We start from the raw sequence: 24,652 nt of genomic DNA on the forward strand, positions 1-24,652 counted from the left end.
ATGGGAGACCTTGTTGCAGCCATCTTGGAAAATGCCGTCTGCCACGCTGCCCCACCAGGAAGAATTTCCAGAAGGAAGGCTGTGGTCACTCTGTGGGCATAGTGAAGCACAAGTCCCTTGAGAAGAGGGGGGACTTGAGGTGGGGGAGAGGGGTTCTGTCACTGTCGTTCTTGAAACTCTGGGACTGCAAAATTGGATTCGATTCTCACAGGGCGCAATGGGGCAGAAAAATGGAGAGAAAGGGAAGAACCCCAGAGTCTGGAATTGTGGGAATTTGTTAGGCTTCGGAAATAGCATTTAGTCTTTCTCTGGTGATGTTCTGGATCTTCTTCTAGGAGACCTACTTAAGCTACTTGAGGAGGGGCTGGATGCTTAGGGGGTGGGGAACCATACCCGGGTCAGAGCTCAGTGGGTTCCCTGGTACCAGGGGAGCGTGGCTTCAGCCTTCTCCTGGCATCCCTGTTCCAGCCCCAAAGTAGATGGCCATTCCGAAGCGTCAGGCTGGTTTCCTCTCTGACACGTTTGTGACGAGCCCACCTCCGGCAGAAATCGAAATCACCATATACCTGGCCACCATTCCACCTATTCCTAAAAACTTAATAAATATGAGAGTGAATTTGGAATTCGTCTTCAAAAAAATAATTCTCCAGGTGGAAGCAGGATGCAATCTATGGAAATACACATGATCGCTCACCATGAAAAATAAAAGAGGGAGCTCTCCCTGCTCCACCCCCCTGTGAATGAGGCAGAGATTAATCTATTGAAATCAAATGTATAAATCATACATGGATGGGAACTGGCTCGGGCATAAGGTGTCCGAGAGGGTGCTGATGGAGATGAAAATGAGGCTTGAAAGATCATCTCTGCTTTTGAATCAGCTGCGGTATTGCTGATGCTCCTGGGCCTGCCTGGCAGAAACACCCCGACTTATCAGGTTAGAAAACACCCCATCCCCACACCTCTGGGACACGCACCTTCAAAGTAATTGCTGATGTTTTGGATGATATTTCTGTGCGTCACGAGGAATAATAAAAAGGCAATAAAAGCTTGAAGGACCATATTTTTGCTTCCTGATGGCTGATGTAAATCAAACCCACCTCTTCAAAGGGATAGACAGAAAGTTTTATGGGGTGGCTGGTGCCTGCTAAAAGAAGAAAGGTGGGGCCCCGTCTGGGCCCAAGCGTCACCCGCAGTGCAGCCACGGCTGTGTGACCCTCGGCCTGCCGTGTGGCCACTCTGGGCTTGCGGCTCCTCTACCCATCTACCCACTCGTAAGCTCGCCTATCCATTCAGTCAACTTCGGGAGCACCTGCCATGTGCGATATGCACATATCTGGTGCTCGATAGATGTAATTGACACAACGATGACTATAGCAAGTCCTTGGCTTCCGGAAGTTCCCGGTCAGAGAAACAGAAACAGCTAAACTGCCGCACCCCCCAGTTAGAGTTAAACCAAAGTGCTTTGATCAGAGCGTTTGAAGAGGAGCAGGTTTAGAAAGGAGTAGAGTTTGTTTTGCCTGACAAAGAGGATTACTCCCTACTACTGATCACCTGGCCTGAGCTTCCCAATGTGCCCTCGGAGAGTCTTTAAGATGACCTCTGCTGAGAGACTGAGGCGGGAGCTTTCGGGTGCGGCGGCCCAGAGCCTGGCTGTATATATTGTAGGTGGGCGAGGAAGATGTAATGGTTGATGCAGCCTCGTGAGGTCAGGGACCCTCTCTGCATCTCCCGGGACTTCTACAGGGCCTGGCTCGAAGAAGGCACGATGTGTCCCTCACAAATGAATAAACAAATGATTAAACCCAGCGTAATTTCAGGATAGAACAGATCCTGCCCTGTCTGTACAAGGAAGGTCTACACTCACCTCACAACCCAGCCAGGGGAAAGATGTGGCCCTTCCCTGCCTGGGATGTTGTTCTTTGTACCCATTTGAACTCACGGCTCGCTCCCTTTTTAAAACCACGTTAGAATAAACAGGGTAGAATAAACATACGGCTAAGTGCATAACTCATGGTTGAATAGCTCACTGAATTTCACATACGTCCACACCCATGTAACTACCAGCAGATCAAGATACAGAACAATTCCTGCTGCCCACGAGGCTCTTTGCAGGCCTGCGGAGGAAACCACTCCTTTGACTTCTCTGCTCTTTCCACATTCCCACCCTACGAAAAGAAAAAACTTAAACCTTCATTTATCTTCATTCTAGAAAAAAATAAAAATAATACCAGGTTGATTTTAAACTCCTGACATTAGAAAACATACACTCAGGGGCACCTGGGTGGCTCAGTCAGTTAAGTGTCTGCCTTCGGCTCAGGTCATGATCTCAGGGTCCTGGGATTGAGCCCCTCCCCTTGCTCAGCGGGGAGTCTGCTTCTCCCTCTGCCCCTTCCCCCTGCTTGTGCTCACTCTCTCTCTCTCTCTATCAAATGAATAAATAAAATCTTAAAAAAAAAAAAAGAAAACATAGAATCATTAGACGTCAGCCCAGGCAGGCGTTTTGCACATCTGGGTCAAGAACTCCTAACTTTCCAGGAAGTAGAACTCCTTAACATCAGTTTATCCCACAGACCCCGCATGAGAAGAGTTGTTGCCTTTTTAGTGTCTTTTGATTAAGAAAATAATAACCAGCGTCGCCTGGGTGGCTCAGTCAGTTAAGCATCTGACTCGATTTCGGCTCAGGTCATGATCTCAGGGTTGTGAGATCAAGTCCCCTCTAGATCGAGTCTAGACGGCTAGAGATTCTCTCCCTCTCCCTCTGCCCCTCCCCCACTAAAAAAAAAATAGAAAAGAAGAAAATAATAACCAGTGGTTACCAGGGGTTGGGAGAGGGGGAATCATGGGGAGTTAGTGTTTGATGGGTAGCGTTTCAGTTTGGGAGGATGAAAAAGTTTTGGAGACAGATGGTGGTGTTGGTTACACAACAGCACGAGTGTATTTCATTAAAGCCACTCAACTGGACACTTCTTTTTCTTTTTTTTTAAGATTTTATTCATTTATTTGACAGAGAGACACAGCGAGAAAGGGAACACAAGCAGGGGGAGCGGGAGCGGGAGAAGCAGGCTTCCCGCCAAACAGGGAGCCCGACGCGGGGCTCGATCCCAGGATCCTGGGATCATGACCTGAGCCGAAGGCAGAAGCTTAACGACTGAGCCACCCAGGCGCCCCTCAACTGGACGCTTCTAATTGGTTAAGATGGTAAATTTTATGTCATGTATATTTTACCCCAAGAAAGAAATAAAAAAGATAAATTCTCCTCAAAAAAAGAAAATGATGACCAAAAACTCCCATGAATTCAGTGACTGTCTTAAAAGAGAATTTTATTTTATTAATAACCATCGATCCGAGCTTCCTTTGAAAAACAATACTACATGTGAGTGTGAGGCTATCCTTTTCCCTACCCACAGACATGTGTGTGTAGGGTGTACACAAAGATTCCTGAATCTTCGTGATGGCCGCAAGACCCCTGCCTCCTCCCAGTGTCTGAGACCCACAGATTAACATTAACTATTCATTTCAACCCTCCTGTGTTGAAGACACCGAGGCTCAGAGAAGGGAGTGACTTGTCCAGGGCCATACGGATGGTAGGTAGCAGAGGCAGAAGACGTCTGGGCTTGAGTCCCCCTGGCAGGTGCTCTTGTCTCTACGCCAACGCTGTTCTGCACCAGCTCAAGATCACACGCGCTCTTCTGAGCCTCTGTCTTCTGTTTCCTGCGAACACTTAACTAGATGTGATTACCAACTTGGGGACTCCTCACTTGCCTGTTCCATCAAGGCGGGAAGGAGGATGTGCAGCCGAGAGATGGGGCCTCCTGATTTTCCTTTGTAGTTTGACCCTGAGGCTTGCTGGAGAAGTGGGGGCTGGCACAGCCTCCTTCTTATCATCAAGGCTGTGTCATGGCTCTTGTGAACAGGGACAGAGCCACCTGGAGGCGCAGCGTTCGAAGCTGAAGGCTGGGAGTCCAGTTTCAGAAGAGAGGTGCTGTCAGAGGCGAGAGTGGGTGCCTCGGCTATTTTGGCAAGAGCTGACAGTAAGGAATTCTTCTCTCGCACAAGCTGTGCAGCGCATTCTGTCTTGTGGGCTGTTCTGCCTCCGCCTCTCTCTTTCCCAGGCTCCGTGGAAGCTGCTGCACCCCAGCCCCCTCCCCGACACTGCTAATGACCACCGATTAAGTCAGCATAGTTTGGTTCATTACAAGCCCCTGGGCTGGTAACAGTGTTTTACCGGAGGTGCAGAGAACCCTTCCTGAACTTTCGCAAAGGGACAAGGATCTGAGCCTGGGAGGGGAGAGAGGGCGAGTCCTGCTCCCTCTGCCCAGTTGGGTATGAGGAGCTGGTGGGTGCCTGAGACCGGCTGGGCTGTGCTCACTCCAGCAAAACACATCTTTCCCGGTGCCCCCACAGCCCTGGTTAAAAATACGATGGAAATGGGACGCAGCGAGACACCCCAGCAGGAACATCAGGCCACCCTGGGCCCTACCAACAGGCACCATCCTTGTAGGGCTAGAGACATCCGTTCTGGGCCGAGTGGGCCTGACTTGATGACTGTGGGAGTTGGTCCAGTGGGGAAGGAAAGCTGGCTGTGGCCGAGACCCAGCGAGGCTAAGCAGGCCTGGCCTTCAATGGGGAGGAGATGATTAAGAGAGCCCAGACTTGTCCAAACAGGGTAGGGCCATGGGAGGAATGCGGGGCCATGGGAACAGGCCGGGGCAAAGGACCAGGAAGGTTCCTGAACAGGGCAGGCCAGGACTGGAATCAGAGCCTGCACCGTCCCCATCATGTGACTGTGGCCTCCTTGCTCTTTCCCGTCTCTGATTAAGAACAATATGATAGCTCGTTCACTGGGTTGTGGGAAGGCAAGGAGGTGATGGGAGGCCGGGGATGTGATGGTTAAGGCAGGCGGCTCAGCAGCCTGGGCTGTGGTCCTGGCGCCACCCCTGTGTGACCTTGGGCAAGTCACTCCACCTCGCCACATCTCAGTTTCCTTGTTTGTGGAATGGGGTTAACAACAGCATCTGGGTCATGGGAGTAGTGGGGATTAGATGAGCACTTGGAAGAGTCCTGACACCCAACAGGCCCACAATCCGGGTGAGGTGTGACTGCTTTTATTAACGATGTGTGTACAGCGCCTGGAAGGAGCATCATGAAGCTTCTGAGACTGGTTAGCCCATCCCTCTCCCTGATGACTTCAATTCCTTTTGTTTTGTTTTGTTTAGGGAGGCTCCATGCCCAAAGTGGGGCTTGAACTCACGACCCCGAGCCGAGCCATGTGCTCTCCTGACTGAGCCGGCCAGGCGCCCTCCTTGTTTTTGAATAGAGATCGCTAACTGTCTCAGAGGGTTTCTGTAAGGCTCTTCCAGAGTCTTAAGCACTCTCCTCCCGTCCCTTGTGCCCTACGACAAGGAGGCCGACTGTCATCGAGGTCCCCTGAATGTGTGGGCGTTGCTGCTTTTTCTCCTCTTGGGAGCGGGGTCAATGAAGCCCGTGGCCTCCTTGTGTCCCCGCACCTCACCTCGCGCCTGGCCCGTGGGACACCCAGCGAGGGCCTGCGGGGTGAGCCCATGTGGATCGGAGGCCATGTTAGCCGGATGTGGGGGAGGACACACGTCAGAAAGAGCAAGAAGGTACCTGTGTTGGTGAGTGGCCACCCTTTGAGGGGGAACAGCCAGGCTCGTGCCCACCGGGGTCCCAGTCCCGCCTCTTTCCTAGACACTGGAGTCTCTGAAAGCCCCAGGACACAGCGGAGGGCAGGCTTTGGATGGAACAGGCGGGAGAATTATGCCACGATCCTAGCCCTGCTCATCCCCCACCCCCCTCCACCTGACCCCCCACCCTTGGTTAATAATCACCCTGTCTGCACCAGGCAAGTCTCCAGGGGAGCTGTTACCAAATCTGGAATGCCCAGGCCTCACCCCCAACCAATTAAATCAGAAATCTTGTGGGGGGAGGGCACCCAGGCGTGCGGATTTTCTTGTCAAGTCCTCAGGTGATTCCGGTGTGCTGCCGAGGTTAAAAATATCAGATCATCTAGGGGAAGACACTATTTCAGATGCTCGGGGACTGCAGGATTGAATGATGCGTCTCAGCAGCCCCATCGATTCAGGTTTCCAGTGTTGTTGTCTTAGAGGGGAGGTAATGACTGATACTGGGCATCCGCTGTGTGCAAATCCCCCGGCTGGGTGCTGGAGGGAATACGGCAATAACCCACGGCAGAGATCATAGTAACAACATTTATTGAGGGCCTCTTGTGTGCCGGGTGCTGAACAGACATTTGCTAATCCTCTCAAAAATTCACTTTTTTAAAGAAACTTCCATATTAGAGATGAAGGACGTAGCAATGCTATCAACACCCTACCCATATTCACCCTCATGCACCCAAGACTGCTGACTACCAACATCGGGGAGTTTGGGGTTTTTGTTCTTATTTTGTTTTCTGGCCAAGGGCTAAGACCACCCACAGAACACGCTGGGAAGTATCTCTTCAATCAACTATGGATGAAGAGCTGGTGGCTAACAGCCCGCTGTTTTCACCTCCCAACTCAGCGCGGGCTGCACGCTACACCTGCCTTCTTGAACTTTGCTGCATATTCAATAATCTGGGGAATAAAAAAAAAAAGGCTTTGATGCCCAGGTCACACCCCAGACCAATTATTTCTGAACTTCTGTGGGTGGGACTGAGGAATCCCTACCAATTACCATGTTCAGCCAAGTTGTGCACTTAACATTCTCCTTTGTCTCCCCAGGTCGCCCAGCAGGATTAGATTCCAGTTACCCCATGCGGTAAATTGCTTGGTAATGCACCCTATTCGGGGTTCTGCCTTTCTCTCTCTCACTCCCTCATTTGCCTTCTGGCAGTTCCTGGGATCACCTCCCAGTCAACTTCTGATATTAAATCCTGGTTTGCGGGAATCAAAGGAAGCAGAAGTCTGGAAAGTCTCAGTGTCTCACCTAGAGCGTCACAACCGGGACATTTGAAGTCCTGCTCTCCACAGAGCTTGCCGTATGATGGAAGAGACAGGTATTCAGAAAACTGTAATATAAGACAAAAGGAAATGAAAGATCAAATAGATCTTCAAACAAATGCCAGTTGAATATTAAAAAACAAAGACAAAAACAAAACCCAACCCAGCCCAGCAATTAAATGTGATTTGAGTCAAGAAAGGCTACACAGAGTCAGAATCATTTATGCTAGGTAAGTGAGAAGGATTTCCCTAAGTGGAACGTGGGCAAGGTCATTGCTAATGTTGCGCCAGCAGGAGCAGAGGCCCGGGGACAGAGCCTTAGGGCAGATCTGGATGTGTGAGTGGTCGGGAAGGTCCCCAGGGTCCTTTCTGAGCCTCCCATTTTGGATCTCCCTCTAAAGCACGGTTGGGCAAGAGTCATCTCCTTTCTGTAATCTTTGACATAGACTGCGAAGGCAAGGGGCCAACCCAAAGTCGTATCCGGGAACATGGATGGGAAGAGGAGAAAGAGGTCCATCGATGTCAAGTCCTGGTGGTGAATTTGGGCTATTTATGAAGGACAGGGACAAAGCACCAGGGGTTGGGGGTCCATCTGATCCCGCCCTCCTTTTCCCCCCTCACCACCTACCTCTCTGCCGTTCACAGCACTAATCTTCTCATGGGCCAAAAGGCTGAGTCTGCTCCTGCCACAGGGCCTTTGCCTCTGCTGTTCCCTCTGCAGATCTCAGAATGGTCCATATTCCCCCAGCACGCAGAATTCAGCTCAAATGTCACTTCCTTGGAAAGGCCTTCCTGGGCTGCCTTGTCCCCCCACCCCACCCCCCCGGGGCCACCAGTCTCTCTCGCCTCACCTTATTTTATTTTCTTTATTGCATTCATCTGAAATTCATCTTAGGTATGTATCTGTTTCCTCCTTATCCTGCCAGTCTCCCCTTCCAGGCTGCATGAGAGTAGGTGGGGCCATCTGTCCTGTGTGGGTCTGTCCCCTCAGCAGCTAGAGCAGTGAATGATTGAACTGGGCAGGCCCAGAGGGCCATGCAGTGGAGCCTGGTGACAGGAGGGGGTTTGGGTGAATTCTGGAAGTGGGAGGGAGGACGCGCTGTCTTTGCTCTTCCACCCTGCGTCTGTGCTGACAAGCTGCGCTCAAGCCGCCAGGTTGGTCTAAATGAGCAGTTCCTAACAGTGACCAATCAATACGGATAGAGGAGCTAAATCAGGTTAAGACCCGGCTCACCTGGGTTGGTGTCATGCTATAAATGGCTTCCCAGCAGCCCAAGGTCAAGGGTGCAGCTCTCACCAACACCCCCTGAGCCACCCTACTCCCATCCCCCACTGCCTGCACGGGGCCCCTCCCGGTAGCCCAGGATGCCCCCCAGCCTGCACACATGTGTGCCCCAGGCCATTGCTCTTCTGTTGCCTAACCTCCCTCTCATCGCCCGCTTTAGAATGCCCTTTCCTTCTGCATTTTATTTCTGTGCCCAAGGTCTGAGGTGGTCACGCACATGCTGACATTTAAAGACTCAGCCCAGAAATCAATCAGTGTGGTCTGTCCTTCAGCACTTCGGGAACCTGTATGGCTGAGCCAGGTCTCATTTGGCTCACACCCTATTGATTTGTCATGGTGTCTGTGGGTTGCTGAAATTACATGTGGAACCTGCTTTGAGAAAACCAGGAGGGCGTGCAGCAGAGTGCCGGGAACCTCTGGGGCCAGACTGCCCGGACTTGAACCATAGGCTCTGTCATTCGCTGGCTGTGTGACCCGGACCACTTGCTCAACCTCTCTGAGTCTCAGTCAAGGGAGTCATCTGGAGTATCTACACTATAGGACTGCAGTGATGATAGACTGAGTTAATAAGCCTACAGCACTGAGAATGACCCCTGCTACATAGTGCTATATAAATGTTAGTTATTGTCTGTGGGCTGGGGATAGGAAAATACCCACCCCCCAAGATTGTTTTGAGGATGAAATGAAATAACTCATGTATAATTCACTTTGCATGTTGTAAACACTCAGTAGATATTAGTTCTGCCCCACATCTTAAGCAGACACAGTCTGGCTGGGGAATATAAGCCAAGGCCAAGGATCCCTTGAAATGATGATAATGATCAGGCATACAAGAGGGTTCGATTTACGAATTCAGAATTCAGCAAATGCTGCCCCACATTTCAGGTAAGACTGCCATGAGTCTAAGTGGGAGTCAGGCAGTGGGAAGCTGCTTTGTCCCAGGGAGCTTGTCCAGTCTACAATGAGATGGGAGGCCATCTGGGCTTGGTGGGGGTGGGGGGTGTCACGTGTCCCCATGTGACATCCCGAGCCTTATTAGTGAGCTGTGGGAGGTAGAAATCCACTCCCAAGGAGCTCCAAGATCCCTGTCTCAGATACAATGTCCTTTTTATATCTACCCTGTGTCTGGACCAGGACCTGATCATATGCCTGTTTGGATTGAGGACAAAGGGGACAGAGGGCCAGGACAGAGAGGATTAAGAATTACCCAAGTCCCATAAACATGACTGGAGACAGCCCTCGGGACTGGAATGTGGCAGAAGAAAAGAGCCTGGAGGAAGGCTGCCTCTGCAGGAGGGGCGGGGAGCAGCCCTAACCCCCCCGGGCTGTGAGCTTTACACACATTCGGGAAACATCCTGGAGGGCTGAGTGGAAGTGAGGCATCTTGAGACTAAAGTCACATGGCTAATAAATGGAGGAACTAGGATTTGAACCTAGGTTTGCGGATTCCAAAGCTTGTTTTCCCCGCTGATTGGGCTGGTCAATATGTGGATGGAAGAGAAAGAAAACAGAAATCTGCCAGGGTTTACCTGGCATTCTGCAAGGGGAGGGTTCACGGTGATGGGGTGATGCCAACATTCAGTTCAGCAGAGACAAGAGTTCTGTTGTGGGTCAAGATTACTGTGGCCGTAGCTTTGTGGACAATACTTCTAGATGCTCTGTTCCCTTGACTCTCAACCTCAGATTATAATTTAGTTCCTAGGGACTCGCCAGCAGGAAGGGCCATCCTGGATGCAGACGTTTTTGTTCCGGTTCCTGACAAGGCCTGCTTCTCGTCATGACTGCCAGGTTTTGGACCGTGGGGCAACGTGGAGGAAAGGATATGGATTTTAGGGTTAGACTGGCTTCCCCACTTCTTAGCCTGCCATCTCCTTAATGTCTTTAAGCTTCAGTTTCCTTCCTTGCCTGTAAAATGGGATTTAATAAGATCTACACTGAGAGAGCTATTGTAAGAAATGCCCTACCCAGTGCCTGGCCTATAGTAGGGGCTCAATGGACGGTAGCCATTTTTGAAACTCATTAACATTCTGATTTGTCAGTCAGCCTTTTGTGAGTTGGTGTCTTAGCCATTGGGTAGCAAGAGAATCAAGGGGAGAATTCCATCAGGTTCTAGAGATCTAGCCTCCAAGATGCTGACCCTGGGCAATGGCCTGAGAGAAGCCAACAGGCAGGGCCAGACGTGGCCTTGGGAAATTGGAAGCCTAGCAGACCCCTCCCACAGCACGCGCATATTCTCTCTCTATCTCTCTCAAATAAATAAATAAATCTTTAAAAAATTCTCCACTGCAGAACAGTGCATATAGTGTGCTTCCATTTTATATATATACTTGCAAAGGCTTAAAATATCTCTGAAAGGAACATAAAAATCTCTAGAAATGGTCAGATCTGAAGGTCAGGTGTGGAAGGGAGACCTATCTTTCATTTATACCCATCCATGGGATTGGAATTTTCTTTATCATGTGCACATATTAAAATAAGTACATTAATTTTAAATCATTTATTGAGGTAAAATTCATACAAAATTAACCAGTTTAAAGTGAATAATTCAATGGTATTTAGTATATTCGTGGTGGTGTGCAACTTATCTAGTTCCAAAACGTTTCCATTATGCCAAAGTAAAACCACTTTCCCATTAAGCAGTTTCTCCCCATTAAGCAGTTTCTCCCCATTACCTCCTCACCTGGCAACCACCAATCTTTACTCTGTCTCTCTAGATTTGCCTATTCTGGATATTTCATTTCCTTTAAAAAAAAAAAAGATTTTTACCTATTTATTTGTCAGAGAGAGAGTACAAGCAGGGGGAACGGCAGGCAGAGGGAGAAGCAGGCTTCCGGCAGAGCAGGGAGCCCGATGCGGGACTCGATCCCAGGACTCTGGGATCATGACTTGAGCAGAAGGCAGACGCTTAACCGATGGAGCCACCCAGGCGTCCCTTCGTTTCATTTTATATGATTTTGTATAAAAGGAATCATATCTTTTGTGTCTGGCTTCTTTCACTTAGTATAATGCTTTGGAGGTTCATCTGTATTGTAGCAAGAGTAAGTACTTCATTCCTTTTTATGGCTGAATACTTCTCCATTCCATGGATATACCACAGTTTATCTATTCATCCGATGATGGACATTTGGGCTGTTTTCCCCTTTTGGTTGCTGTGAATTGTGTTGCTAGGAATGTGTGTGTGCATGTACTTGTTTGAGAATCTCTTTTCAGTCCTTTTGAGTATATGCTTAAGAGCGAGATGGTGAGGTCATCAAGTAATTCTGTGTTTAACTTTTTGAGGAACCACCAGACTGTTATCTACAGCAGCTGAGACATTTTGTATTCCAAATGCCACAACGGTAAAGCTTCCAAAGGTATTGAGTGAAGAAGAAAGAAGTAAGCTCTTTTCTCCAAACTGGAAAATTTAAATGGTTTTCCTAAAATCTAAGCTGGCTCATGGCGCACAGCTTGACTGGACCTTCTGTTTCACGGCTGCCACCGAGAGCGGGGCTGGCTCCCCACCTTCCTCCTGCCCACCTCTTGCTTGCCCTGCACTCATGGCGCCCCTTGTAACTTACTGTTACTGACTTTGAATAGAAGCTTTCAGTGGAACCGTTCTTCCTCTTTTTGTTGAAGGGCTGTCGATGGGATAGAAATGACAGCCTTAGCGGCTCTTCTCTGTTGCTGTCTGACTAGCGGGCATGTTACTGGCTGCCCTTCCCAGGAATGAATCCCCTAAGTGTGCGTGGTCAATGATGGAAATCTGGCACATAAATAACAAGGCAGGCAGCGTTCCACCGACGCACCCGGGGAACGGATTGACTTGGCTCTCTGTACCTGACCGATGCCCCCAAGCTCCAGGGCCATTTATCCACAGGGAGACAACCGGACTTTCTTCCTCCCTTCTTTCTTTCCTTTCCTCCCTCCCTCCTTTCCTCCTTCTCTTCTCCTCCACTCCCTCTCTCTTTTCTTCCTTCCCTCCATCTTCCTTCCTTTCTTTCATTCAACAGACACTTATAGAATGGAGCACCTAATCTGTGCCAGGCACTGTTCTAGATATTTTTATATACAAGAGATATTGTGTAAGACTCATGATAGGAAGGTATTGTTGTCCTCAGTTCAAAAGGAGGAAATGGAGGGGCGCCTGGGTGGCTCTGTCGTTAAGGGTCTGCCTTAGGCTCAGGTCATGATCCCAGGGTCCTGGGATTGAGCCCCACATGGGGCTCCCTGCTCATCGGGAAGCCTGCTTCTCCCTCTCCCACTCTCCCTGCTTGTGTTCCCTCTCTCGCTGTGTCTCTCTCTGTCAAATAAATAAATAAATAAATAAAATCTTTTTTTTTAAAAAAGGGAGGAAATGGAGATTCAGAGAAATGAAGAAATTTTTCCGGAAGTCACACAGCCAGTAAGTAGTGGAACAGGGGCTTGAAGCTGGGTCTCTGTGTGCTGTAGATTATATAGCATTCCTTCTCCACTTCTGTCCTCCCTTCTTTCCTCTCTGTCTCCCTTCCTTCTGCACTTATTTCCAGCCTGCTCTGTGTGCCAGGCACCCAGAGTGGACACTGAGGATGTCACAGTGAACAAGACAGACAAGACCAAACTCTTTCCCGTTGCTCCTTCATTGAGTCCTCTGACCCCTGGGCCTCGGCTCAAACCTAGTTAATTTCTTCTCAAATGTTCTGTTTCCCATAATGAACAAACGTAGCAGATCAAAGAACTGTAATGTTGAAGATGAATTAAATTCAGGCCCTGGGTTCATGCTTCCTTTAGATAGAGTCCCCAAAGCTCATGACTCAAACCTCCTGTGGTCCCGGGCCCTACAGACATCTCTGTGACGTCAGAAATGGTAAAGACCCAAGTGAGGCTCTCCATGTGAGCTGAACCACGCGGAAAGGTCGGGGAGAGCATTTTTAAAAGTGCTTTTCTGTGCATAATTTGAAATTCATGGTTGGAGTGGCAGCTGGGCATCAGGCCATGGAGGCATTTCTCGAAACCGAGATGCGAGGTGAGGGCTTCAAGGTTGAAAGACCACCTCTCCTTAGAAGAAGACACTCTGAAGACATGCACACCCCCTGTTCCTTTGTGTGCAGCCCCTTTCCCTGCCTTTATCATCATGGCTTCGGGTTTTGCATATTCAGGTAAGTTTGCGCCTGCGTTATGCAAGTAAACATATGCTGAGGGTAGCAATGTTTATTTTAGTGGAAGCGTTTATTTTAATAGTTGTAGAAATCACACCAGGATTGCATTTATAGCATCATTAAGGATCTGAGGGGGTCACTTCGATGTTTAAGTTAGGCTTTGCTGCTGGAGTTTATGGAAGATGTTAGATGCTCTCAAAGGTCTATTGCAATTCTGCGCAAGGCAGAAGGGTGACAAGCTGGACCCCACCTCCCTGCTTGCCCCCACTCAGTGTCTACATTCTCAAGTGAGGGGTTGTAGACAGTGAACAGGCAGACTTTAGCAGTGTCCCTGTACTCCCGCCAGGCTCCTCTTGTGGACGAGAGAGGTCAGAATTTGGCATCTGGAGACCCAAATTCCAGGCTCTATGCCATCCAGTTGGGGGACCTTGGACAAATCACGTAAATTTCCTGGGCCCTTTTCCTGAGCTGTTAAAAAAAAGAAGAAGAAAAAAGGGAGTAATAATAACACTGTCCTACCTAAGAAACATTGCAAGGTTGTGGTTAGACCCAAGTGAGATAAACATGCGCTTAGTAAACTAAGTGGCTTTTAGAATTCCCTGTGCTCACTCTGCAGTGAAGGTTCTGGCTGCACTGAAGCAGGAGACCTGAAGGGAGGTATGTTTGCTCCCTGCGGCTGCCATGACAAATGGACACAACCCAGGGTGTGGGGGCGCTTTAAACAACAGAAACTTATTCTCCTAGTTCTGGAGGTCAGCAGACTGGAATCAAGGTGTCCACCAGGCTGATTCCTTCTGGATGTTCTGAGGGAGAATCTGTTCCATGCTTCTCTCTGAGCTCCTGTGGGTCTGGTTCCATTCCAATTTCTGCTTGTCCTCACAGGTTGTCCCCGTGTGTCTCTTTGTTTCCATTCTATCCTTTCTCTTATAAAGACACCAGTTTTTGGATTTAAGGCCCACCCTAAATCCAAGATGATCTTATCTTTAGATCCTTACCTTAATCACATTTGCAAAGACTATTTCCAAGTAAGGTCACATTCACAGGTGCCGGGGGTTAGGACTGGGACATATCTTTTTGTGCGGGACACCATTCAACCCATTACAGGAAGGAAAGTTTAAATCCTTTCCAAGGGAGGAGGCTAAAACTAATGGCAAGGGTGAGGATCAGATTGGTAAGGGCAGAGGAAGGGGGGTGGTAAGAGATGAAGACCGTGGAGATGGGGTGGGTGGCTGGCTTTTATGTGGTTTGAGGTGTGTAGGCAGAACTAGCACCTCCGAAAATCCAAAATAAACCAGACTCCCCTTGTCTGGTGGTGGGATAGAGGTCTGGAATTCAGTACCTACGTGTATTAGTTAGTCTACCAAAGGCATTGATAAGAATGTGGACTCTGGAGTCAGCCAGCCTGGGTACAGATCCAGGCTGCATCACTTTGGGCAAATTACTTAGGCTGGGTTCCCTCAAAGCAGAGCCTGGGACAGGATTCCAGCACATTTGATTATTGAGGGAGTGTTCTTGGGAGGAAAGTGGTGAGGGAGGCAGGTGAGGGGTGGCAGACAGATCTAAGCAAGGATGCAATCCCAGCTAGAGTCTTGCCCCTGACCTCACAGGTAGCTCTGGACAATAAATTGTGCCATAGAGTTAGTCCCACCTTGTAGAGACCCATCCCACAACAGTTAGTTATTGGCTGATGGAAAAAGGCTAAGTGAGACCATACCCATTCAGCCAAGGACATTTCTCCAGAGAGGGGGGAGGCTGTGAGTCAGAAGCCAACATTTAAAAAAAAGATTCATTTTATTTATTTGGGGGGGGGAGGGGCAGAGGAGAGGGAGAGAAAGTCTCAAGCAGACTCTGTTGAGCACAGAGCCTGATGCAGGGCTTGATCTTACCACCCTGAGATCATGACCTGAGCCAAAACCAAGAGTTGGACACTTAACCAACTTCGCCACCCAGGTGCCCCTAGAAGCCAACACGATCAGCACTTGGGGAGTGGCAGCAACTACCCAGGAAAGGAGGCTAACAGTATCCACTATATTTAACTTTGAAAATTTTCGTTTCCTCATCTTAAGAATGCAAATAATAGTAACTATGTCATAGGATTGCTTTGAGATTTAAATAGGTTAACATATGTGAACATATATAGATGTTCAGTAAATCTTAGCTATGATTGGTGTATTCTCTATTGCTGATTAACAAATTACCCCCGAATTTAGCAACTTAAAACAACAAATGCTTATTAGATAACTCGGTTCTTGAGGGTTGGGTAGCAGGAGTGGCTCAGCTGGGCTGTTTTGGTTCAGGGTCTCTCATGAGGTTGCAGTCAGATGTCAGCTGGGGCTGCATCATCTGAAAGCTTGACTGGGGCTGGAGGGTCTACTTCCAAGATGACTTCTTCCCATGGCTGTTAGTAGAAAGTCATAGTTCCTCACCACATGGACATCTTCAGAGGCTGCTTGAGTGTCCTTTTTACATGGCAGCTGGCTTCCCCCAAAGTGAACAACCCAGAAGGGAGAACACGAGAGAAGCTACAATGCCCTTTATGACCCAGCCTTGGAAGGTACACACCATCACTTCTGCTATATTCTGTCTGTTAGAAGTGAGTCACTAAGTCCAGCCCATACTCAAGGGGAGGGAAATTAAGTTCCATCTCTTGAAAAGAAAATGATTTGTGGAATTTTAAATCCACCACAATTAGCTATTCTTAATTACCATAGCAGGCTTGGAAACTTGGGTTGCCTTCCAAGGGAAATTTGTGTTTGACAAATGAACACACAAGTAGGCAATGAATGAATCTCAAGTGACAGATCATTGGGCATTTAAGTAGAGTAGCTGTCTTTGAAAAGGAGAGACTTCCAGGGTCCATCGAATGATATCATACCTCCCACTTGCACACCAGCAGTCTATCCCTGCCCCCCAAATTCTTTTGGTCTACCAAAGGAGCCCTAGAATTTGTATTGAGAAGCTCAGCAGGTGCATGTGATGTGCAGTCGGGTTTGGGAGCCCCTGGTGTAAGCAGTTTTTTCACCCTTCCTAAACACACACACACACACACACACACACAACTTCTGATTCTGTTTTGCTTGATCTTCTAACTTCCTGACTTCCCACACCAAATCCAGTCCCCTTCAGGCTGCATTTCTGGTTTGTTGGGCCTTGGTTTTAGCTTTGCTTACTTTCTTGCCACCCGCTCAAAGGAACCCCACAGCTCCTGACTAGCCCAGCTTCTGCCCACAACCCTCTAGGGGGCCAAGGGACTTCAGGCTTAACCAGCCTTCCTGTCCTCTCTCTCTGCTACTCACAACTTCCAATCCTTGCTACTGGGTCTATTGGCCAGGTCTTTGCCACTGGACCACAAAGAGGGTGGGAACAATTATTCAGATAATTCAGACACTTATTCAAGCAAAAATGATGATTTTTTTTTTCATTCTGAACAATCCAGATAAGTGTTTTAATTCCCGGCTTCACTTTGTCTCTGGAGACCTGGCCTCTTCATTCTATGACTTCTAGTTAAAATTTGGTCCCAGTGATAAATATTTCTGATCTAATTGTTTTCTCTTACTCATGTTCCACTGGGGGGTATTTTCAGGGAAGAGGATTTCTCGTAGGTAAATGAGAATTAACTTCAATCCTGGGCAATATTAGAATCAAAATGAAGCTATCATGGTAGACCCACCATCTAAATTTCACTTTCTGGAAGGCCCCACTCTATTTCATCCCTCCCCAACCCCTGACATACACAGCAGCAAGGAACAAATTACTGTTTATTAAACTCTAATTATCTTTCCCGTTTTCAATACCATTCTCTGTGTGTGTGCGCAGCACACAAGCTTGTACCCCATTGCCGTTAAATTAGCAATAAGTCTTGTTAGCATAGCAGCCATATTTATAGACGTGGTTGAGTGATGCTGTAGTGACATGGGGCAAGGTCGGATGTCCTTAATAGAAGGTTAGGCACGTGTCCTCATCCTGCAGCAATCCAGGCACATGGCAGATGGAGGGGATTTGAGGGGAACTAACAAAGACTTATGCTGTTTTGAGATAGTTTCAAGCCTTTCATGGGGATCTATAAAAGTTCCAGCAGAGGGGCGCCTGGGGGGCTCAGTCGTTACGTGTCTGCCTTCTGCTCAGGTCATGATCCCAGGGTCCTGGGATCGAGCCCCGCATCGGGCTCCCTGCTCAGCGGGAAGCCTGCTTCTCCCTCTCCCACTCCCTCTGCTTGTGTTCCCTCTCTTGCTGTGTCTCTCTCTGTCAAGTAAATAAAATCTTTAAAAAAAAAAAAAGTTCCAGCAGAGGGGCACCTGGGTGGCTCGGTCGGTTAGGCGTCCGATTCTTGATCTCAGCTCAGGTCTTGATCTCAGGGTTGTGAGTTCAAGCCCTGTGTTGGGCTCCATAATGGGTGTGGAGCCTACTTAAAAAAAAAAAAAAAAAAAAGAGTCCAAGCAGAGACATCTCACCTTTGGAAAAAAGCCCATGTTTTTTATTTGGGTGTCATGGAGATCGGGAGGCTGACGGGAAATGGTGGTGTCTTGTTCTGTTGCTCACAGAACAACAGCTCAGAGAGTGCATTGCAGATCCTGCTTGAGCTGGTTGGGTTTGTACCACTCCTCCAGACCGGGCTATCCAGGCTAGGCATCTGCCTGAGCGCAAGATTCTTCTGGAATTGCCTCCTATGCTAGGTAATCCTCAAGTGGTTTCAGGACAATAATATGGAACAGGCCACGTATTATCAATAGGGGAAGGTTAGCTGTGCACCTAGTCAGCCAGGGTCCATGGATAAAACTGATCCAATGGATCTGGCTCAACAAACCCAGGTCTGTGTAATTACAAAGTCCATGCCCTTTCCAATAATGCTGAGCATCTCGCCCTAGAAATCCAAAGCAGACTTTTTTTTTTTTTTAAGAGTTTATTTATTCATTTGAGACACAGAGATACAGAGAGAGAGAGAGCATGAGCAGGGGGAGAGGCAGAGGGAGAGGGAGAAGCAGGCTTCCCGCTGAGCCAGGAGCCCGACGTGGGGCTCAATCCCAGGACCCTGGGATCATGACCTGAGCCGAAGGTAGACGCTTAACCAACTGAGCCACCCAGGCGCCCCCAAAGCAGACTCTTTTTTTTCCTGTTTCCCACTGCAAAACTTTGCCCTGACTTCTGAAAAGCATGTGGATTCCCAATCACCATCTTTTAACCAAATGCTACCTGAAGAGGCACCGAGTGACCTGCCCATTCCACGGGAACCAACTTCTCCTGTCCCCATTCCGCCACACCTGGCAGGTGTTTTTTCCCCGCTGAGGAAGCCTCATGTTTCACTGGCTGCCCACCCACCCTTCTTGCTGCAAGTCAAGTTCAGCAGCCTCTGGGGCAGTTCCCTGATGAGACCCCAGGTCCTACCTGGTCTCCCACTTCTTCTCATCTTACCTTATTAGATTTAGGATCTGGGAGCTAGAAGGAACAGAAGGAAGAAACTGACCCACCGCTTTGATTTTGCAGACAGGTCTGTGACATTGAGGCAGGGGCGGGGAGGGTGTTCAGAATAATCCACTCCCCCCTCGCAGACACCTGGTGTCCCTTCACCTATTGTTCAGCGGGGCTGGCAGCTCCCTGCAGTGTAATCACCCTTGTTTCATTAACAAGCTGTGCTCATTTGCATATCTAAATATCCCTGTACATAGAAAACAGAGCTGATTCCATCTTCCCCTAATGTATATACAGGAAAAGGGCAGGGAGGAGGCAGACAGGAAAATCAGATCATACCCTCCTTCCTCTGTCCCTCACACTCACCTGTTGGTCAGTTTCTTTGTTAGCCAGCTCATTCTTTCCTTGCAGACAAAGCACTGATAAACTTTGTCTTGTGTTTACTCTCTCTTTCCTTGTCATTTGGAAAAGCTGTGATTCCTCCCTATTTTCGCCTCCCCTATTTCCACCTCTCCTTGTCTGGCTTCACTTCTGGGAGAATACCCCATCCCCTCTTTAAAAAAGCAACACAAAACACCATAGCCCTCTACATCCATCAGCTTTATGCAAATGTATAAACACACCCACCCTCATTCAGCATGCTCAGAAACAGGAACTGTCTATCTATAGATCAGCCTGATTACAGTTCATTTTTATACAGCTTGAGAAGCGTGAAAAGTCACAGGCTGGGGAGAAACCAGCCCTAAATCGTCATACAGATGATCGTGACACATATAGATCATTTATTCCAGAAGTGCCTTGATGGGCCCCCAGGATCCACCCTACAGATTTCTTGTCAGTTTATAGGAAAGTCTGCTGTTCTAATGATGCCTTCTAGGGCAGTGCCATCTTAATCACAGAAGCCGGTGGGGGGGGGGGGCACCCATCTCTGCCCAGCTGCCACTTTCCTGGGAAAACAGCTTCCGAGCAACAGACCCCAGGGCGGGAGGGCCAGCCCTAAAAGATGAAGTGGCTGGGAGAAAGAAATCTAGAAAGTAGCAGCACTTCCTGCCAGCTTTGTCGCTCACTCCATTCATTCTGCAAGCACTTATTGGACCACCTGCTGTGTGCACCATCCTGCACTAGTTCTGATCACATTTATTTGACAAACGGTTATAAGTGCTCGCTAAGTGCCAGTCACTGTTCTAACTGCTTTACAAATATTAACTCCTATAATTCTCATCAGGCTCCTATGAGACAGGTACTAGCATCACCCTCACTTTACAGAGGCAGAAACTGCCCAGTAACTTGCCCAAAGTCACACAGTGCATGAGCCTGGGGCCAGGATTCTAACCCAGGTAGTTGGCTCCGGTTTGTGCTTTCAGCCATGTAGCTGGGACAGGGATAGAACGCAGAGATGACTATTTGTTGCTTCCTTCTCCAGCATTCATTCACCCTTCCTTAGCCAAGAGCATCCCTATTCTCTCTTGCAGAATTTACCCCGCTCACTCCCCTGCACACTGCACACGGTTGGGGTGGGTGTGGCCCCCATTCCCAGCTCCAGGGGGTGGATCTTCATCAGTGTAGGCCAATCAGCATATCTTATCCCCAGCCACCCAGATGGGTCAGGAACAGACACCTGGCCATAGTGAGTGCTCAGAATTCTGAAGGAGATATCCAGGGAGACTCATCTACAGGACAGTGTAATGTGAGGCTCCTGGTGAGAACTCCTGGGTGAGAAGTAAGAGTGGAACAATTAACCGGTGGAGCTTAAGAATGAACAAATGGAAGGTAGAGCCAAGAGACAAAGAGACAAACCAAATTCTTCGTGAAACATTTTAAGCTGCTGGATCAGGCTTTACCTGAAGCTAATATTACCTCCAAATTTCTCAGTTGCCTGACATAGAATAGGCTGTCAATAAATATTTGTTGACTACATGAACTAATAAAATCCCTTTATTGGTTAAGCCAGTTTAAATCGGGTTTTCTGTCATTGGCAACTGAAAGATTCCTAACTGGTGTACACACACACACACACACACACACACACACACACCCCACAGACCCCAGTGACAAAATAAAAATAAGAAAAATGTGGTATACATGTACCTAGCACACCCTGACAGAGATTAGTTTTGTTAAAACAGTATTCTGGGGGCGCCTAGGTGGCTCAGTTGGTTAAGCGACTGCCTTAGGCTCAGGTCATGATCCTGGAGTCCCGGGATCGAGTCCCGCATCGGGCTCCCTGCTCGGCAGGGAGTCTGCTTCTCCCTTGGACCCTCCCCCCTCTCATGCTCTCCCTCTCAAAAAAAAGAAAAAAGAAAAAAACAGTATTCTGTAAGACAAGAGATAGGGGGTTTTGCACTCCTTCACAACCAGCATCTTGACCCTAGCAGGCATGGTTCTGTGGGGCTGGGTGCCCATTTGTAACAGTAGAAGGTTTCTCTAAGCTGAGACTTTGAAAGTGACACAAGAATTTGTTAAGGGTAAGTGAGCCCACACTCTGAAATGAGACCTAGATGTAGAGTATGATACATATTTATAGGCTGTAAATGATCAAGCCTCACAGTGGCTCCTGCAGCAGCACCTGCCCATCCCCCTTCTAAGGACTGGTGGTCCTCGTGGCCCCGAATGGCTGTGGGAGCAGTTCCCAGTCAGCCAGAACCCTCTTTCTGGGTTCCCACTGGTTTGCCCTGAGCTGTCTGAGCTGTCTGAGTCCCAGCCTGCCTTTCCCTCCCAGATCTTTATTATTAAAGCCAAACACCAAGCATTTGGTTCTTTACTTGCTCAATGCTCAGACTTTAAGAACTGGGCTATGAGTCCTTGTCTGTGGAAGGCTGTTTCCTTCTTTGTGCCCCCTCCATCTGGGGCTGTGGGGTTCGCAGCACTCTGCTCCTAACTGAAGGACCGAAGGACTGTCTGTTGCCTTCATCCGCACTGTGGCCGTGGGGACTGGGCGTGGTGGGGGACGCTGCTCACACCCATATCCCCTCCAGGAGTTACTCTAGGCTAGGATCCAGGCTGCAAACGGATCCTTGGTTGTGCAGAATCACAGAAGGGGATGAGGAAACCAACTGCTCCAAAATCTGTCATGTCATCTATCCAGCTAAAACCAAACCAACAGAAATGATTCCGAATATTTTATTCCTCTGACCCACCATCATGATCACTTTATAGATCTTCAACATCATGCTCCCTTTTCTTCTTCAGAATACCCCAACTCCCCCTGTTTTCAAATGTATATTTGATCTGTTTGCAAATGCAAGTTACCAGTTTTCTTTTTTGGAATTTGTTTTTTTGCCAGCGTGAGGCATCTCTCCCCTGTGGACCACAAAGCAATTCCTGGACTGTTGTGTGTGTAAGGGGAGGTCTTAGGCATACCCAGGTGTATGAGAAAACCTGCATGTAAATTAGTGTGTTAAGAAGCTGGTATGATGGGGGCGCCTGGGTGGCTCAGATGGTTAAGCGTCTGCCTTCGGCTCAGGTCATGATCCCAGTGTCCTGGGATCGAGTCCCGCATCGGGCTCCCTGCTAGGCGGGGAGCCTGCTTCTCCCTCTGCCTCTGCCTCTCTCTCTCTCTCTCTCTCTGACTCTCATGAATAAATAAATAAAACATTTAAAAAAAAAAGAAGCTGGTATGATGGTCCTTGGGCCCCAGCGGGCAAGCAGTGTCTTTATTCTTACCCATAATGCAGGTCTTAAAAATAGCAAAGTCCTGTTTTAAAATTTAGAGTCTGTGGGAATTTTTTCCCCACCCAGCCAGAGGCAGGAGTCAGTGTATTTGAGGTTCAATGGGTGAGTCTCATCTTAAGAAAGTCTGTTCCAGGTCTGGTATATTCCCAGACCCATAAGGACATTCTAGTTCGAGGCTGTTTGCAAGGATCTAAATGAGGACTGTTATTAGACAAACCAACCCCAGACCTTTCACTAATGTAAGAAACAAGAAAAATAAATGGTCTGGCTATTTTCTACTGTCTGGCTAATATAATGTGAGCATCAGAAATCTTCTCTGATATGTAAGCTATAATCAATCGTCCAGCCTCGTTGGTCCAGGGGTGAAAAATACAGTCCTCTTACCCAGCAGTAATACTGCTTGGTCTCCTGCCACTTGCCCTGGGGAGGTCCAACTGTGGTTGATTCCTCTCCCATTGTGATCGGAATCCCCGGCAATGGTCTTATTATGTGTCCCTAGGTCTGGTCCTCTTGTCCTACCCTCGCACCCCAGCTCCATGTTCCTGCTCTAGGACTCCAGCTTGTCACCAGGTGTTTCCTGCTGATACCAACCAAAGATACATGGCAGCTGATGCCCGCCAGCAGCTCTGCTGAGGCTGCCAGGGCCCAGTGTTGAGAACTGTTCTATCTGTGCCAAGAAGACCATTTCCTGCTACAGCCAGACCCATTTCTGAGTCATCGTTGGTTGTGGTCTAAGTTTCTAGAACCCAGGCTGGGGTATCATAGGCAATGGCTTTTGCTGGCTTTCTTCAAAAGTCATTGCAGCCCCCTTGACCCTGGAGCCCACTTGCTCCCCATCCAAAGGTCAGGACCTTCCAGCTAACCAGGTGAAGGACAACCTCAGAGACAGATTTGGCTGTGTTCATATCACCCCTCTGCCCCTTTTCCTTTGAACGAAACTAGGTTGCCTTAACTTTCTATAGTGGATTTAACTCTGTGAGCTGCATGACTTTCAGCAAGCGGCTTAACCATTCTAGGTCTTATTTTCTCATCTGTAAAATGGGAATAATGCTTATCTCATTGGGTGGTTGTGAAAATTAAATGAGATCAAGTCTTCCATATGCCAGGCATGGAGTAAATATCAATAAATATTATAAGTTATTCTTAGGAAACTCTTCAGCCCCTAACCAGTTTTCTGAACACATCTGACTCCTAGGATTATTATTACCGTTTTTTTAAAGATTTATTTATTTGTTTTGGGGGAGAGAGGTAGAAAGAGGGAAACTCAAGCAGACTCTGCGCTGAGTGTGGAGCCCAATGCGGGGCTCCATCTCACGACCCTGAGATCACGACCTGATCCAAAACCAAGACTTGGGCACTTAACCAACTGCACAACCCAGGCGCTCAGGATTATTATTATTATTTTTTATATTTTGGTTTCCATGTATTGAACATTTTCTATGTGGCAGCCACAGTACAGAGGGCCTGTCATTCATTCTCTCATTTATTTCTCACAACAGCCTAAGAGGTAGATACTATTGAAAGCTTTGGTTCAAGGCTGAGTACGTTGAGGCCCACAAGGATCAAGTGGGCTTTCCCAAGGCTGTCCATGTGGTAAGTGATGGAGTCAGCATTTGAACCCAGAGCAAACAAACTCCTTCAAGGCATGTAACTTTAACTGCTCTGAGATATTGTCACGTCAGCATGAACAGAGCTTAGTCTCAAGCTAGTCCCTTGCTGCAGAGATTCTTTTTTACACTATTATTACTGAAGAAAATTTTGTAATGTCTTACTAGGTTAACCAGGAAATCCCTGAAGCTGGGGGCCTGGTCCTTCAGCTGTCTATTGTATTCTGTTTGCTTGTCCAGATATGCTAGTCCAAGAGTGCCTCTTTCATTTCCTGTTTCAAGCCAGGAAAGTCATGTTCCCCTGGGCAGAAATGGTGTTCTCTTTCCTTGGTCTTTCACAAACCTGGCCTTGGCCCCCTGCTTTCCATGCAAAGGTATAGGGAAAGGGAGAGATCATTCACAATCCCCTTCTTTAAAAAAAAGTCTTTAAATTTATATAGACAGATGTTGTTTTGTTCATTAAATCGTCATGCTTTGCTTTAGATTTTTGGAATAACTTTGTATTTTGATGTCATTTCAAACTTACAGAAATGCAAGCAAGCAAACAAACAAACAAAAAACTTATAGAAATGTTGTAAGAATAGGACAAGGAATTCCCACATAACC

General features: G+C 48.1%; 1 long non-coding RNA gene across 1 annotated transcript; it reads right to left on the reverse strand.

The window, feature by feature from the left end:
* On the reverse strand, positions 1-1,114 carry LOC110593202. Its single transcript, XR_002481143.1, has 3 exons — positions 786-1,114; positions 394-595; positions 1-90 (listed from the first exon to the last, which is right to left on the reverse strand). It is a non-coding gene; the product is annotated as an uncharacterized LOC110593202 (long non-coding RNA).
* Between the last annotated feature and the right edge of the window lie 23,538 nt (positions 1,115-24,652).

Source organism: Neomonachus schauinslandi, chromosome 15 (genome assembly GCF_002201575.2).
Source record: "Neomonachus schauinslandi chromosome 15, ASM220157v2, whole genome shotgun sequence".
NCBI classification, from domain to species: domain Eukaryota; kingdom Metazoa; phylum Chordata; class Mammalia; order Carnivora; family Phocidae; genus Neomonachus; species Neomonachus schauinslandi.